Genomic DNA, 16,679 nt, shown 5'->3' with positions numbered 1-16,679 from the left:
TTTTCATGTGTTGTTTACTTATTTTGATGAATCTATGGCTAGTAAAATAGTTTATAAACCATAGAGAAGTTGAAATACAGTAGGTTTAACACCAATATAAATAAAGAATGAGTTCATTACAGTACCTTGAAGTGGTGATTTACTTTCTTATACTAACGGAGCTTACGAGTTTTCTACTTTAAGTTTTGTGTTGTGAAGTTTTCAAGTTTTGGGTAAAGATTCGATGGGCAATGGAATAAGGAGTGGCAAGAGCCTAAGCTTGGGGACGCCCGAGGCACCTCAAGGTAATATTCAAGGACAACCAAGAGCCTAAGCTTGGGGATGCCCCAGAAGGCATCCCCTCTTTCGTCTTTGTTCATCGGTAACTTTACTTGGAGCTATATTTTTATTCGCCACATGATATGTGTTTTTCTTGGAGCGTCAATTTATTTTGTTAGGATTTGCTTGATGTTATTTAGAAAAAATTTTTGCATCTTTTATTTCAATAAAAGTGGCATTGATAGCCTTTACTATGCCTATGTTACAAGTATACATGTTGCTGTTTGAAAACAGAAAGTTTACCGCTGTTGCAATAATTCCCTAGAAAAGTCAGAATGTGATAAAATGTTGAAACCTTTTTCATATTAAGCTCTGATAAATTTACTACAGTGGGAATTTTCTTTAATAATTTTTGGAGCTAGGGAAGTATGGATGTTGCTGCATTCTTTACAGACTGTCCTGTTTAGGAAGATTGCTGTTATGTTTGCATTGTTTGCATATGGTTGCTTCTTTAATGATTCTATTTGAGGATAGGACTATTAAATATGAAGAGGAATTTAGTATGCAATGTTGAATAATAATTTTAGTGATTTGCTACAGTAGAGTATGATAAGATTTTCGCAATGGTTTATACTAACTTATCTCACGAGTCATTGTTGAGTTTTGTGTGGATGAAGCTTTTGAGATTTAGGGAGACCGTGATATGAGAGGAATTAAGGAGACACAAAAGCTCAAGCTTGGGGATGCCCAAGGCACCCCAAGATAATATTTCAAGAAGTCTCAAGCATCTAAGCTTGGGGATGCCCCGGTTGGCATCCCACCTTTCTTCTTCAACAACTATCGGTTAGTTTCGGTTGATCCTAAGTTTTTGCTTCTTCACATGATGTTTGCCATTCTTAGAATGTCATTTTATTTTTCTTTGCTTGCTGTTTGAATAGAATACCAAGATCTGAAATTATTAAATGTTAGAGAGTCTTCACATGCATAATTATTCGACTACTCATTGATCTTCCTTAAATCTCTCGGAGTAGTTTGTCATTTGCTCTAGTACTTCACTTATATATTTTAGAGCATGGTGGTAGTTTTATTTTGAAGAAATAGATGAACTCTCATGCTTCACTTATATTATTTTGAGAGTCTTAAATAGAATGGTAATTTGCTTAAAATCCTAATATGCTAGGTATTTAAGAATAATAAAATTCTCTTATGAGTGTGTTGAATACTAAGAGAAGTTTGATACTTGATGATTGTTTTGAGATATGAGGATGGTAATATTAGAGTCATGCTAGTTGAGTAGTTGTGAATTTGAGAAATACTTGTGTTGAAGTTTGTGATTCTCGTAGCATGCACGTATGGTGAACCGTTATGTGATGAAGTCGGAGCATGATTTATTTATTGATTGTCTTCCTTATGAGTGGCGGTCAGGGACAAGCGATGGTCTTTTCCTACCAATCTATCCCCCTAGGAGCATGCGCGTAGTACTTTGTTTCGATAACTAATAGATTTTTGCAATAAGTATGTGAGTTCTTTATGACTAATGTTGAGTCCATGGATTATACGCACTCTCACCCTCCCACCTTTGCTAGCCTCTCTAGTACCGCGCACCTTTCGCCGGTATCATACACCCACCATATACCTTCCTCAAAACAGCCACCATACCTACCTATTATGGCATTTCCATAGCCATTCTGAGATATATTGCCATGCAACTTTCCACCATTCCGCTTATTATGACACACTCCATCATTGTCATATTGCTTAGCATGATCATGTAGTTGACATCGTATTTGTGGCAAAGCCACCGTTCATAATTCTTTCATACATGTCACTCTTGATTCATTGCATATCCCGGTACACCACCAGAGGCATTCATATAGAGTCATATCTTGTTCTAAGTATCGAGTTGTAATTCTTGAGTTGTAAATAAATAGAAGTGTGATGATCATCATTCAATAGAGCATTGTCCCAAAAAAGGCCAAATAAAAAAAGGGGACAATGCTACTATCCTTTTACCACACTTGTGCTTCAAAGTAGCACCATGATATAGCGAGTCTCATATATTGTGCTTCAAAGTAGCACCATGTTCTTCATATAGAGAGTCTCATATCTTGTCACTTTCATATACTAGTGGGAATTTTACATTATAGAACTTGGCTTATATATTCCAATGATGGGCCTCCTCAAGTGCCCTAGGTCTTCGTGAGCAAGCGAGTTGGATGCACACCCACTAGTTTCTTTTGTTGAGCTTTCATACATTTATAGCTCTAGTGCATCCGTTGCATGGCAATCCCTACTCACTCACATTGATATCTATTGATGGGCATCTCCATAGCCCATTGATACACCTAGTCGATGTGAGACTATCTTCCCCTCCTTTTTGTCTTCTCCACAACCACCATTCTATTCCACCTATAGTGCTATATCCATGGCTCACGCTCATGTATTGCGTGAAGATTGAAAAAGTTTGAGAACATCAAAAGTATGAAACAATTGCTTGGCTTGTCATCGGGGTTGTGCATGATTTAAATATTTTGTGTGGTGAAGATGGAGCATAGCCAGACTATATGATTTTGTAGGGATAACTTTCTTTGGCCATGTTATTTTGAGAAGACATGATTGCTTTGTTAGTATGCTTGAAGTATTATTGTTTCTATGTCAATATTAAACTTTTTTCTTGAATCTTATGGATCTGAATATTCATGCCACAATTAATAAGAATTACATTAAAATTATGCCAACTAGCATTCCACATCAAAAATTATCTTTTTATCATTTACCTACTCGAGGACGAGCAGGAATTAAGCTTGGGGATGCTTGATACGTCTCCAACGTATCTATAATTTTTGATTGCTCCATGCTATATTATCTACTGTTTTAGGCAATATTGGGTTTTATTATCCACTTATATATTACTTTTGGGACTAACCTGTTAACCGGAGGCCCAGCCCAGATTTGCTGTCTTATGCCTATTTGAGTGTTTTGAAGAAAAGGAATATCAGACGGAGTCGAAACGGAACGAAATCAACTGGAGAAGTTATTTTTGGAAGGAAACACACCTGATGGACTTGGACCCCATGTCAGAAGATACGGGAGCTGCCCAAGAGGGTGGGGGCGCCCCCCTAGGGCGCGCCCCCTGCCTCGTGGGGCCCCCGTGGCTCCTCCGACGTACTTCCTACACCCATATATATCGTCGTACCCTAAAACTTCCAGAACGCAACATAGATCGGGAGTTCCGCCGCCAGAAGCCTTCGTAGCCACCAAAAGTCAATCGGGACCCTGTTCCGACACCCTGCCGGAGGGGGGAACCCTCACCGGTGGCCATCTTCATCATCCCGGCGCTCTCCATGACGAGGAGGGAGTAGTTCTCCCTCGGGGCTGAGGGTATGTACCAGTAGCTATGTGTTTGATCTCTCTCTCTCTCTCTCGTGTTCTTGAGATGATACGATCTTGATGTATCGCGAGCTTTGCTATCATATTTGGATCCTATGATGTTTCTTCCCCCCTCTACTCTCTTGTAATGATTTGAGTTTTCCCCTTGAAGTAATCTTATCGGATTGAGTCTTTAAAGACTTGAGAACACTTGATGTATGTCTTGCCATGAATATCTGTGGTGACAATGGGATATCACGTGCCACTTGATGTATGTTAAGGTGACCAACTTGCGGGTTTCGTGACATTGGGAACCTATGCATAGGGGTTGGCACATGTTTTCGTCGTGATTCTCTGGTAGAACTTTAGGGCACTCTTTGAGGTTCTATGTGTTGGTTGAATAGATGAATCTGAGATTGTGTGATGCATATCGTATAATCATACCCACAGATACTTGAGGTGACATTGGAGTATCTAGGTGACATTAGGGTTTTGGTTGATTTGTGTCTTAAGGTGTTATTCTAGTACAAACTCTAGGGCTGTTTGTGACACTTATAGGAATAGCCCAACGGATTGATTGGAAAGAATAACTTTGAGGTGGTTTCGTACCCTACCATAATCTCTTCGTTCGTTCTACGCTATTAGTGACTTTGGAGTGACTCTTTGTTGCATGTTGAGGGATAGTTTTTGTTGGAAATATGCCCTAGAGGCAATAATAAATTGGTTATTATTATATTTCCTTGTTCATGATAATCGTTTATTATCCATGCTAGAATTGTATTGATAGGAAACTCAGATACATGTGTGGATACATAGACAACACCATGTCCCTAGTAAGCCTCTAGTTGACTAGCTCGTTGATCAATAGATGGTTACGGTTTCCTGACCATGGACATTGGATATCATTGATAAAGAGATCACATCATTAGGAGAATGATGTGATGGACAAGACCCAATCCTAAGCCTAGCACAAGATCATGTAGTTCGTATGCTAAAGCTTTTCTAATGTCAGGTATCATTTCCTTAGACCATGAGATTGTGCAACTCCCGGATACCGTAGGAGTGCTTTGGGTGTGCCAAACGTCACAACGTAACTGGGTGGCCATAAAGGTACACTACAGGTATCTCCGAAAGTGTCTGTTGGGTTGGCACGAATCGAGACTGGGATTTGTCACTCCGTGTAAACGGAGAGGTATCTCTGGGCCCACTCGGTAGGACATCATCATAATGTGCACAATGTGATCAAGGAGTTGATCACGGGATGATGTGTTACGGAACGAGTAAAGAGACTTGCCGGTAACGAGATTGAGCAAGGTATCGGGATACCGATAATCGAATCTCGGGCAAGTATCGTATCGCTAGACAAAGGGAATTGTATACGGGATTGATTAAGTCCTTGACATCATGGTTCATCCGATGAGATCATCGTGGAGCATGTGGGAGCCAACATGGGTATCCAGATCCCGCTGTTGGTTATTGACCAGAGAGGTGTCTCGGTCATGTCTGCATGTTTCCCGAACCCGTAGGGTCTACACACTTAAGGTTCGATGACGCTAGGGTTATAGGGAAAGTATGTACGCGGTTACCGAATGTTGTTAGGAGTCCCGGATGAGATCCCGGACGTCACGAGGAGTTCCGGAATGGTCCGGAGGTAAAGATTTATATATGGGAAGTCCTGTTTTGGTCGCCGGAAAAGTTTCGGGTTTTATCGGTAATGTACCGGGACCACCGGGAGGGTCCCGGTGGTCCACCAAGTGGGGCCACCAGCCCCGGAGAGCTGCATGGGCCAAGTGTGGGAGGGGATCAGCCCCTGGTGGGCTGGTGCGCCCCCCCCCACCAAGGCCCAAGGCGCAAGGAAGAGTGGAAGGGGGCAAACCCTAGGCTCAGATGGGCCTAAGGCCCACCTAGTGGTGCGCCCCCCTCTCTCCCCCCTTGGCCGCCCCCCCCTAGATGGGATCTAGGGCTGGCCGCCACCCCTAGGGGTGGAAACCTAGGTGGGGGCCCACCCCCTCCCCTCCCCCTATATATACTTGAGGTTTTGGGCTGCCATAGACACGATTCGCTCTCCCTGTTGGCGCAGCCCTACCCCTCTCCCTCCTCGTCTCTCGTAGTGCTTGGCGAAGCCCAGCTGGAGTCCCGCGCTCCTCCACCACCACCACGCCGTCGTGCTGCTGGATGGAGTCTTCCCAACCTCTCCTTCTCCCCTTGCTGGATCAAGGCGTAGGAGACGTCACCGGGCTGTACGTGTGTTGAACACGGAGGTGCCGTCCGTTCGGCACTAGGATCATCGGTGATTTGGATCACGACGAGTACGACTCCATCAACCCGTTCACTTGAACGCTTCCGCTTAGCGATCTACAAGGGTATGTAGATGCACTCTCCTTCCCCTCGTTGCTAGATTACTCCATAGATTGATCTTGGTGATGCGTAGAAAATTTTGAATTTCTGCTATGTTCCCCAATAGTGGCATCATGAGCTAGGTCTATGCGTAGTTACTATGCACGAGTAGAACACAAAGTAGTTGTGGGCGTCGATATTGTCAATTATCTTGCCGTTACTAGTATTATCTTGATTCGGCGGCATCGTGGGATGAAGCGGCCCGGACCAACCTTACACGTACACTTACGTGAGACCGGTTCCACCGACTGACATGCACTAGTTGCATAAGGTGGCTGGCGGGTGTCTGTCTCTCCCACTTTAGTCGGATCGGATTCGATGAACAGGGTCCTTATGAAGGGTAAATAGAAATTGGCAATTTACGTTGTGGTTTTGGCGTAGGTAAGAAACGTTCTTACTAGCAACCTATAGCAGCCACGTAAAAACTTGCAATAACAATTAGAGGACGTCTAACTTGTTTTTGCAGCATATGCCTTGTGATGTGATATGGCCAAAAGGATGTGATGAATGATATATGTGGTGTATGAGATTGATCATGTTCTTGTAATAGGAATCACGACTTGCATGTCGATGAGTATGACAACCGGCAGGAGCCATAGGAGTTATCTTAATTTATTTATGACCTGCGTGTCAACATAAACGTCATGTAATTACTTTACTGTATTGCTAAAGCGTTAGCCATAGTAGTAGAAGTAATAGATGACGAGACAACTTCAAGAAGACACGATGATGGAGATCATGGTGTCATGTCGGTGACAACGATGATCATGGAGCCCCGAAGATGGAGATCAAGAGGAGCAAAATGATATTGGCCATATCATGTCACTATTTGATTGCATGTGATGTTTATCATGTTTTACATATTATTTTCTTAGAACGACGGTAGCTTAAATAAGATGATCCCTCACTAAAATTTCAAGAAAGGTGTTCCCCCTAACTGTGCACCGTTGCGAAGGTTCGTTGTTTCGAAGCACCACGTGATGATCGGGTGTGATAGATTCTAACGTTCGAATACAACGGGTGTTGACGAGCCTAGCATGTACAGACATGGCCTCGGGAAACATGCGAAACACTTAGGTTGACTTGATGAGCCTAGCATGTACAGACATGGCCTCGGAACACGGAAGACCGAAAGGTCGAACATGAGTCGTATAGAAGATACGATCAACATGAAGATGTTCACCGATGATGACTAGTCCGTCTCACGTGATGATCGGACACGGCCTAGTTGACTCGGATCATGTAATCACTTAGATGACTAGAGGGATGTCTATCTGAGTGGGAGTTCATAAGATGAACTTAATTATCCTGAACATAGTCAAAAGGTCTTCGCAAATTATGTCGTAGCTCGCGCTTCAGTTCTACTGTTTAGATATGTTCCTAGAGAAAATTTAGTTGAAAGTTGATAGTAGCAATTATGTGGACTAGGTCCGTAAACTGAGGATTGTCCTCATTGCTTCATAGAAGGCTTATGTCCTTAATGCACCGCTCGGTGTGCTGAACCTCGAACATCGTCTGTGGATGTTGCGAACATCTGACATACACATTTTGATAACTACGTGATAGTTCAGTTAAACGTTTAGAGTTGAGGCACCGAAGACGTTTTGAAACGTCGCGAAACATATGAGATGTTTTGAGGGCTGAAATTGGGATTTTGGGCTCGTGCCCACGTCAAGAGGTATAAGACCTCCGACGATTTTCTTAGCCTGCAAACTAAGGGAGAAAAGCTCAATTGTTGAGCTTGTGCTCAGATTGTCTGAGTACAACAATCATTTGAATCGAGTGGGAGTTGATCTTCCAGATGAGATAGTGATGTTTCTCCAAAGTCATTACCACCGAGCTGCTAGAGCTTCGTGATGAACTATAATATATCGGGGACATATATGATGATCCTTGAGATATTCGCGATGTTTGACACCACAAAGTAGAAATCAAGAAGGAGCATCAATTGTTGATGGTTGGTGAAACCACTAGTTTCAAGAAGGGCAAGGGCAAAAAGGGATACTTCATGAAACGGAAAATGAGCTGCTGCTCTAGTGAAGAAACCCAAGGTTGAACCCAAACCCGAGACTAAGTGCTTCTGTAATAAGGGGAACAGCCACTGGAGCAGAATTACCCTAGATACTTGGTAGATGAGAAGGCTGGCAAGGTCGATAGAAGTATATTGGATATACATTGTGTTAATGTGTACTTTACTAGTACTCCTAGTAGCACCATGGTATTAGATACCGGTTCGGTTGCTAAGTGTTAGTAAACTCGAAATAAAAGGCTGCGGAGTAAACAGAGACTAGCTAAAGGTGAGCTGGCGATATGTGTTGGAAGTTTTTCCCAAGCTTGATGTGATCAAGCATCGCACACTCCCTCTACCATCGAGATTGGTGTTTGCGTTGAGCATAGACGTGATTGGATTATGTCTATTGCAATACGGTTATTCATTTAAGGAGAATAATGGTTACTCTGTTTATTTGAATAATACCTTCAATGGTCTTGCACCTAAAATGAATGGTTTATTGAATCTCGATCGTAGTGATACACATGTTCATGCCAAAAGATATAAGATAGTAATGATAGTACCACCTACTTGTGGCACTGCCACGTAAGTCATATCGGTATAAAACGCATGAAGAAGCTCCATGTTGATGGATCTTTGGGCTCACTCGGTTTTGAAAAGTTTGAGACATGCCGAACCATGTCTATTGGTGTGTATGCATGAAGAAACTCCATGCAAATGGACCATTTGGACTCACTTGATTTTGAATCACTTGAGACATGCAAATCATACCACATGGGCAAGATGACTGAAAGCCTCGTTTTCAGTAAAATGGAACTAGAAAGCAACTTGTTGGAAGTAATACATTTTGATGTGTGCAATCCAATGAGTGCTGAGGCATGTAGTGGATATCGTTATGCTCTTACTTCACGGATGATTTGAGTAAATGTTGAGTATATTTACTTGATGAATCACGAGTCTGAATTATTGAAAGGTTCAAGTAATTTCAGGGTGAAGTTGAAAGATCGTCGTGACAAGAGGATAAAATATCTATGATATGATCATAGAGATGAATATCTGAATTACGAGTTTGGCACAGAATTAAGACATTGTGGAAATTGTTTCACAACTAATACAGCCTGGAACACCATAGTGTGATGGTGTGTCCGAACATCATAACTGCACCCTATTGGATATGATGCATACCATGATGTCTCTTATCAAATTACCACAATAGTTTATGGGTTAGCATTAGAGACAACCACATTCACTTTATAGGGCACCACGTAATTCCGATGAGATGACACCGTATGAACTATGGTTTAGAGAAACCTAAGCTGTCATTTCTTAAAAGTTTGGGGCTGCGACGCTTATAGGAAAAAGTTTCAGGCTGATAAGCTCGAACCCAAAGCGGATAAATGCATCTTCATAGGACACCCAAACAGTTGGGTATACCTCCTGTCTCAGATCCGAAAGCAATAAGGGATTGTTTCTAGAATCGGGTCCTTTCACGAGGAAAAGTTTCTCTCGAAAGAATTGAGTGGGAGGATGGAGTGGAGACTTGATGAGGTTATTGAACCGTCTCTTCAACTAGTGTGTGGCAGGGCACAGGAGTTGTTCCTGTGGCACCTACACCAATTGAAGTGGAAGCTTATGATAGTGATCATGAAACTTCAGATCAAGTCACTACCACCTCGTAGGATGACAAGGATGCGTACTACTTCAGAGTGGTACGTAATCCTGTCTTGGAAGTCATGTTGCTAGACAACAATGAACCTACGAGCTATGGAGAAGCGATGGTGGGCCCGGATTCCGATAAATGGCTCGAGGCCATATAATCCGAGAGAGGATCCATTGAAAACAAAGTGTAGACTTTGGTAAGAACTACTTGATGGTCGTAAGGCTGTTAGGTACATATGGATTTTAAAAGGAAGACGGACAATGATGGTAAGTATCACCATTAAGAAAGCTCGACTTGTCGTTAAGATGTTTTCCGACAAGTTCAAGGAGTTGACTACGATGAGACTTTCTCACTCGTAGCGATGCTAAGAGTCTGTTGGAATTATATTAGCGATTACTGCATTATTTATGAAATCTTGCAGATAGGATGTCAAAAACATTGTTTTCTCAACGATTTTCTTGAGGAAAGGTTGTATGTGACAACGGAAGGTTTTGTCAATCCTGAAAGATACTAATAAGTATGCAAAGCTCCAGCAATCCTTCTAAGGACTGGAGTAAGCATCTCGGAGTTGGAATGTATGCTTTGATGAGATGATCAAAGATTTTGGGTGTATACAAAGTTTATGAGAAACTTGTATTTCCAAAGAAGTGAGTGGGAGCACTATAGAATTTCTGATGAGTATATGTTGTTGACATATTGTGGATCATAAATGACGTAGAATTTCTGGAAGCATATAGGGTTATTTGGAAAGTGTTTTTCAATGGAAAGCCTGGATTAAGCTACTTGACATTGAGCATCAGATCTATAAAGGATAGATCAAAATTCTTAATGTACTTCAAATGAGGCACATACCTTGACATGATCTGAAAGGTGTTCAAGATGGATCCTCCAAAAAGGAGTGTCTTGCCTGAGTTTGTAAGGTATGAAGTTAAGACTTAAAGGCTCGACCACTGGCAGAAGAAGAGGAAGGAGAAGGTCGTCCCCTATGCTTTTGTCATAGGCTCTATACAGTATGCCATGCTGAGTACCACCTGATGTGTGCCTTGCCACATATTTGGCAAGAGGGTACAAAGGTGATCTAGGAGTAGATCACCAGATAGCGGTCTAATTATCCTTAGAGGAATAAGGATATGTCTCGGTTATGGAGGTGATAAAGAGTTCGACGTAAAGAGTTACGTCGATGCAAGCTTAACACCTATCCGGATAGCTCTGAGTAGAGATACCGGATACGTATAATGGAGCAACAATTTAGAATAGCTCCAAGTAGAACAGTATTTGAAATGGCTCCAAATGTAGCGTAGTAGTTGCATCTACAAGATTGACATAGAAAATTTGCAGTACATACGGATCTGAATGCTGCAGACCCGTTGACTGAAACCTCTCTCACAAGCATAACATGATCAAACCCAGAACTCTTTGGGTGTTAGTCACATGGGGATGTGACTTGAGTGTTAATCACATATCGATGTGAACGGATTATTGACTCTAGTGCAGTGGGAGACTGTTGGAAATATGCCCTAGAGGCAATAATAAATTGTTATTATTATATTTCCTTGTTCATGATAATCGTTTATTATCCATGCTAGAATTGTATTGATAGGAAACTCAGATACATGTGTGGATACATAGACAACACCATGTCCCTAGTAAGCCTCTAGTTGACTAGCTCGTTGATCAATAGATGGTTACGGTTTCCTGACCATGGACATTGGATGTCATTGATAACGGGATCACATCATTAGGAGAATGATGTGATGGACAAGACCCAATCCTAAGCCTAGCACAAGATCATGTAGTTCGTATGCTAAAGCTTTTCTAATGTCAAGTATCATTTCCTTAGACCATGAGATTGTGCAACTCCCGGATACCGTAGGAGTGCTTTGGGTGTGCCAAACGTCACAACGTAACTGGGTGGCTATAAAGGTACACTACAGGTATCTCCGAAAGTGTCTGTTGGGTTGGCACGAATCGAGACTGGGATTTGTCACTCCGTGTAAACGGAGAGGTATCTCTGGGCCCACTCGGTAGGACATCATCATATGTGCACAATGTGATCAAGGAGTTGATCACGGGATGATGTGTTACGGAACGAGTAAAGAGACTTGCCGGTAACGAGATTGAACAAGGTATCGGGATACCGACGATCGAATCTCGGGCAAGTATCGTATCCTAGACAAAGGGAATTGTATACGGGATTGATTAAGTCCTTGACATCGTGGTTCATCCGATGAGATCATCGTGGAGCATGTGGGAGCCAACATGGGTATCCAGATCCCGCTGTTGGTTATTGACCGGAGAGTGTCTCGGTCATGTCTGCATGTTCCCGAACCCGTAGGGTCTACACACTTAAGGTTCGATGACGCTAGGGTTATAGGGAAAGTATGTACGGTTACCGAATGTTGTTCGGAGTCCCGGATGAGATCCCGGACGTCACGAGGAGTTCCGGAATGGTCCGGAGGTAGATTTATATATGGGAAGTCCTGTTTTGGTCGCCGGAAAAGTTTCGGGGTTTATCGGTAACGTACCGGGACCACCGGGAGGGTCCCGGGGGTCCACCAAGTGGGGCCACAAGCCCCGGAGGGCTGCATGGGCCAAGTGTGGGAGGGGACCAGCCCCAGGTGGGCTGGTGCGCCCCCCACCAAGGCCCAAGGCGCAAGGGAGAGTGGAAGGGGGCAAACCCTAGGCTCAGATGGGCCTAAGGCCCACCTAGTGGTGCGCCCCCCTCTCTCCCCCCTTGGCCGCCCCCCTAGATGGGATCTAGGGCTGGCCGCCACCCCTAGGGGTGGAAACCTAGGTGGGGGCCCAGCCCCTCCCCTCCCCCTATATATACTTGAGGTTTTGGGCTGCCATAGACACGATTCGCTCTCCCTGTTGGCGCAGCCCTACCCCTCTCCCTCCTCGTCTCTCGTAGTGCTTGGCGAAGCCCTGCTAGAGTCCCGCGCTCCTCCACCACCACCACGCCATCGTGCTGCTGCTGGATGGAGTCTTCCCAACCTCTCCTTCTCCCCTTGCTGGATCAAGGCGTAGGAGACGTCACCGGGCTGTACGTGTGTTGAACACGAAGGTGCCGTCCGTTCGGCACTAGGATCATCGGTGATTTGGATCACGACGAGTACGACTCCATCAACCCTTCACTTGAACGCTTCCGCTTAGTGATCTACAAGGGTATGTAGATGCACTCTCCTTCCCCTCGTTGCTAGATTACTCCATAGATTGATCTTGGTGATGCGTAGAAAATTTTGAATTTCTGCTACGTTCCCCAACAGTTTTATGATCCAATTATGATAGTATTGTTGAGAGGACTTACACTAGTGAAAGTATGAACCCTAGGCCTTGTTTACCATCATTGCAATAGCATTTACGCTCACTTTTATCATTTGTTACCTTGCTGTTTTTATATTTTCAGATTACAAAAACTATTATCTACTATCCATATATCACTTGTATCACCATCTCTTCGCCGAACTAGTGCACCTATACAATTTACCATTGTATTAGGTGTGTTGGGGACACAAGAGACTCTTTGTTATTTGGTTGCAGGGTTGCTTGAGAGAGACCATCTTCATCCTACGCCTCCTACGGATTGATAAACCTTAGGCCATCCACTTGAGGGAAATTTGCTACTGTCCTACAAACATCTGCACTTGGAGGCCCAACAACGTCTACAAGAATAAGATTGTGTAGTAGACATCATTGCCTCAGTAATATTTTCATAAAAACTCTACTTTATGTGAAGGGCCTTTAGGAAAAATAAACGTTGACATCATATATATATATAATACTACTCAAACAAGAGTTAGTCGGAATTTGTTGCCTTGCAAAGTCCCTAGTTTTTTCTCTACCTACATTCCACATTATTCCAGTCACTATTCCTCAACGTAAAACTATGTATGGGAATCCCTAAATACTTCATCGGCAAAGTACCAAACATTCATGTAAAAATCCTTCTATATAACTCTACATTTTCACTAGCTTCTCCAAAACAACATATATCACTTTTACGGAAATCAATCCTTAAACTCTACAGTTTGGTTTCCCTTGTCGTCATGTTGTGTTAGAAGAGTTGTCGAGAGGTTAGCCAAAGGTTGTTCCTGTTGGAAATATGCCCTAGATGCAATAATAAATTAGTTATTATCATATTTCCCTGTTCATGATAATCATTTATTATCTATGCTAGGATTGTATTGATTGGAAACTCAGATACATGTGTGGATACATAGAAAACAACGTGTCCCTAGTGAGCCTCTACCAGACTAGCTTGTTGATCAAAGATGGCTATGGTTCCTAGCCATAGACATGAGTTGTCATTTGATAACGGCATCACCTCATTAGGAGAATGATGTGATCGGCAAGACCCAAACTATAAACGTAGCATACTGCATGTCAAGTATATATGTTCCTATGACCATGAGATAACGCAACTCACTGACGTCGTAGCAATACCTTGTGTGTACCAAACGTCGCAACGTAACTGGGTGACTATAAAGGTGCTCTACGGGTATCTTCGAGGGTGTCTGTTGAGTTGGCATGGATCAAGACTGGGATTTGTCACTCCGTATGATGGAGAGGTATCTCAGGGCCCACTCGGTAATACAACATCACAAGAAGCTTGCAAGCAATGTGACTAATGAGTTAGCCACGGGATCTTGTATTACGAAACGAGTAAAGAGACTTGTCGGTAACGAGATTGAACTATGTATGAAGATACCGACGATCGAATCTCGGGCAAGTAACATACCGATAGAGAAAGGGAACTGCATACGGGATTAGCTGAATCCTTGACATCGAGGTTCGACTGATAAGATCTTCGTAGAATATGTAGGAACCAATATGGGCATCCAGGTCCCGCTATTGGTTATTGACTGTAGAGGTGTCTCAGTCATGTCTGCATAGTTCTCGAACCCGCATGGTCTACACACTTCAAGTTTGGTGACGATATAAGTATAGCTGAGTCATTATGGTGGTTCCCGAAGGTTGTTCGGAGTCCCAGATGAGATCCCGGACATGACAAGGAACTCCGGAATGGTCCGGAGGTGAAGATTGATATATTGGACAAAGGGTATTGGAATTTGGAATTGGTCTAGGGGTACCGGGTGATGACCAGCATGACCGAAAGGGGTTTCGAGGGGCCCCAACAAGTGTTGGGGGCCTTATGGGCCAAGGGGAGGGGGCAAACCAGCCCACTAAGGGGTTTTGCACCCCCCCCTCACCCCATCCCACGTTGCCAGAGGAGGTTGGGGTGCCCCTAGGGTTCCCACCCCTTTGGCTTGGGGGCCAAGTCTCCTAAAGGGGGAAACCCCATCTAGGGTTTCCCTCTTGTGGCCGCCGGCCCTAGATGGGATCCCCTAGGGGCGCCCCCTCTCCCCCTCCCCCCTATATATAGATGAGAAGAGAGAGGGCAGCCGCACCTTTGTGAACCAATCTACGTCATGGCGCTGCCCTTCCTATCCCTCGTAGTCTTCTTCCTCTCCGTAGCGCTTAGCGAAGCTTTGCTGAGATTCCGCCACCACCACTGCCACCACACCGTCATGCTGCCGGAGGACTCAAGCTACTGCTTCACCATCGGTCGCTGGATCGAGGAGGTGAAGGTTTCATCAAGCCATACGTGTGTTGAACGCGGAGGTGTTGTCCGTTCGGCACTAGATCGGGAGTTGTAAGTGCATCTAGTGCCCCTTAGTGATTTTGGTGTATTGAAGACTTGTAGGTTAAGGGACTAACGCGTTTGTGAGTGTACACAGGTCTATAAGTCTATGAGGAGTTTGATATTTACAGAGAAAGTCGACCCCTAAAAATGAAGTTCTTTGACTGAAGACTTTGGATTTCTGAAGACTTTGAAAGTGAAGAAATTGGTGTGACCTTGAAGACTTGGTATTCATTCGAGGAACATGAAGCGTGAAGACTTTTGTTTTCATAGTTTCATTTTCTCTTTCTTGAGTCATAGAAAACACTGTATTGTTAAAGGGGGTCGAGGAAATACTAAGGAAAAATTTCCATGTGATGCTCAACTCAAAATCCTACACCTACCAATCCCTTTGAGTGAAGCCATTGGAAATATCATACAGTCCAGTCATATTCTTCAGTGATAGAGACGAAGTTCTTCTGGTCTCTGAGGAATTTGTTCTGACTGAGGAGTTAGGAATTCGGCAGTGCAGATTACCTACACAGTGAGGAACATGATAGCCCTAAGGATTTTGCTACTCAAAATTCCGACCGTTGCTGTGCTATGAGCCAGCTGTCCCAAAATATCTATCCACCTAACGGTCATATCATTGAAGGGCATTTGTGTCTTATCATGTCGGGCTGCTCCCTAGGCTATAAATAGCCGCTCCCTACAACCACTAGCTGGTTGGCTGCTCCGAGAGAAACTGACACTTATCATTTGAGAGCAACCCATCCTTCGAGGACTTTGAGCGAAAATCATCAAGTGAGGAAAACCCAAACCCAAACACCTACAAACCCCAAGTGATTGAGCATCACTGAAGAGATTGATCCTGCGTGGATCCGACGCTTGTTACCTTCGAAGACTGTGCTTCTTCCAGACGGTTAGGCGTCATGGTCTAGAGCATCCAAGAGGAATTGTGGATCGTCGAGTGACCAAGTTTGTGAAGGTTCGGAAGTCACCTGAAGACTTACTACGAGTGATTGGGCGAGGTCTGTGTGACCTTAGCTCAAGGGGAATATAGTGAAGACTGAGTGTCCTGAGCTGCGTGTTCATGACTGGGTGTCCGGGACTGTGTGTCCTCAGGTTTAAATACATAGCCGCCCTAACCAGGTTGGAACTGGTCTACCAAATCATTGTCTTCACCAAGCTTACTGGTTCTATTTCCTCAACTCTTTCATTTCCTCATAACTGTGTTATGTGCTTGTTCATATCTGTGCTTGAAGACTTTGACTGAAGATTTTCTCAATTTCCTCAGTTCAATTTCTTCAGTCTATTTGTCTTCATCCTGTGCTATCATGTGCTTACGCTTTCTATACTCTATG

The sequence above is a fragment of the Triticum urartu genome, chromosome 7 (genome assembly GCF_003073215.2).
Source record: "Triticum urartu cultivar G1812 chromosome 7, Tu2.1, whole genome shotgun sequence".
In the NCBI taxonomy this organism is placed as follows: Eukaryota; Viridiplantae; Streptophyta; class Magnoliopsida; order Poales; family Poaceae; genus Triticum; species Triticum urartu.
This window is presented reverse-complemented; position numbering follows the sequence as displayed.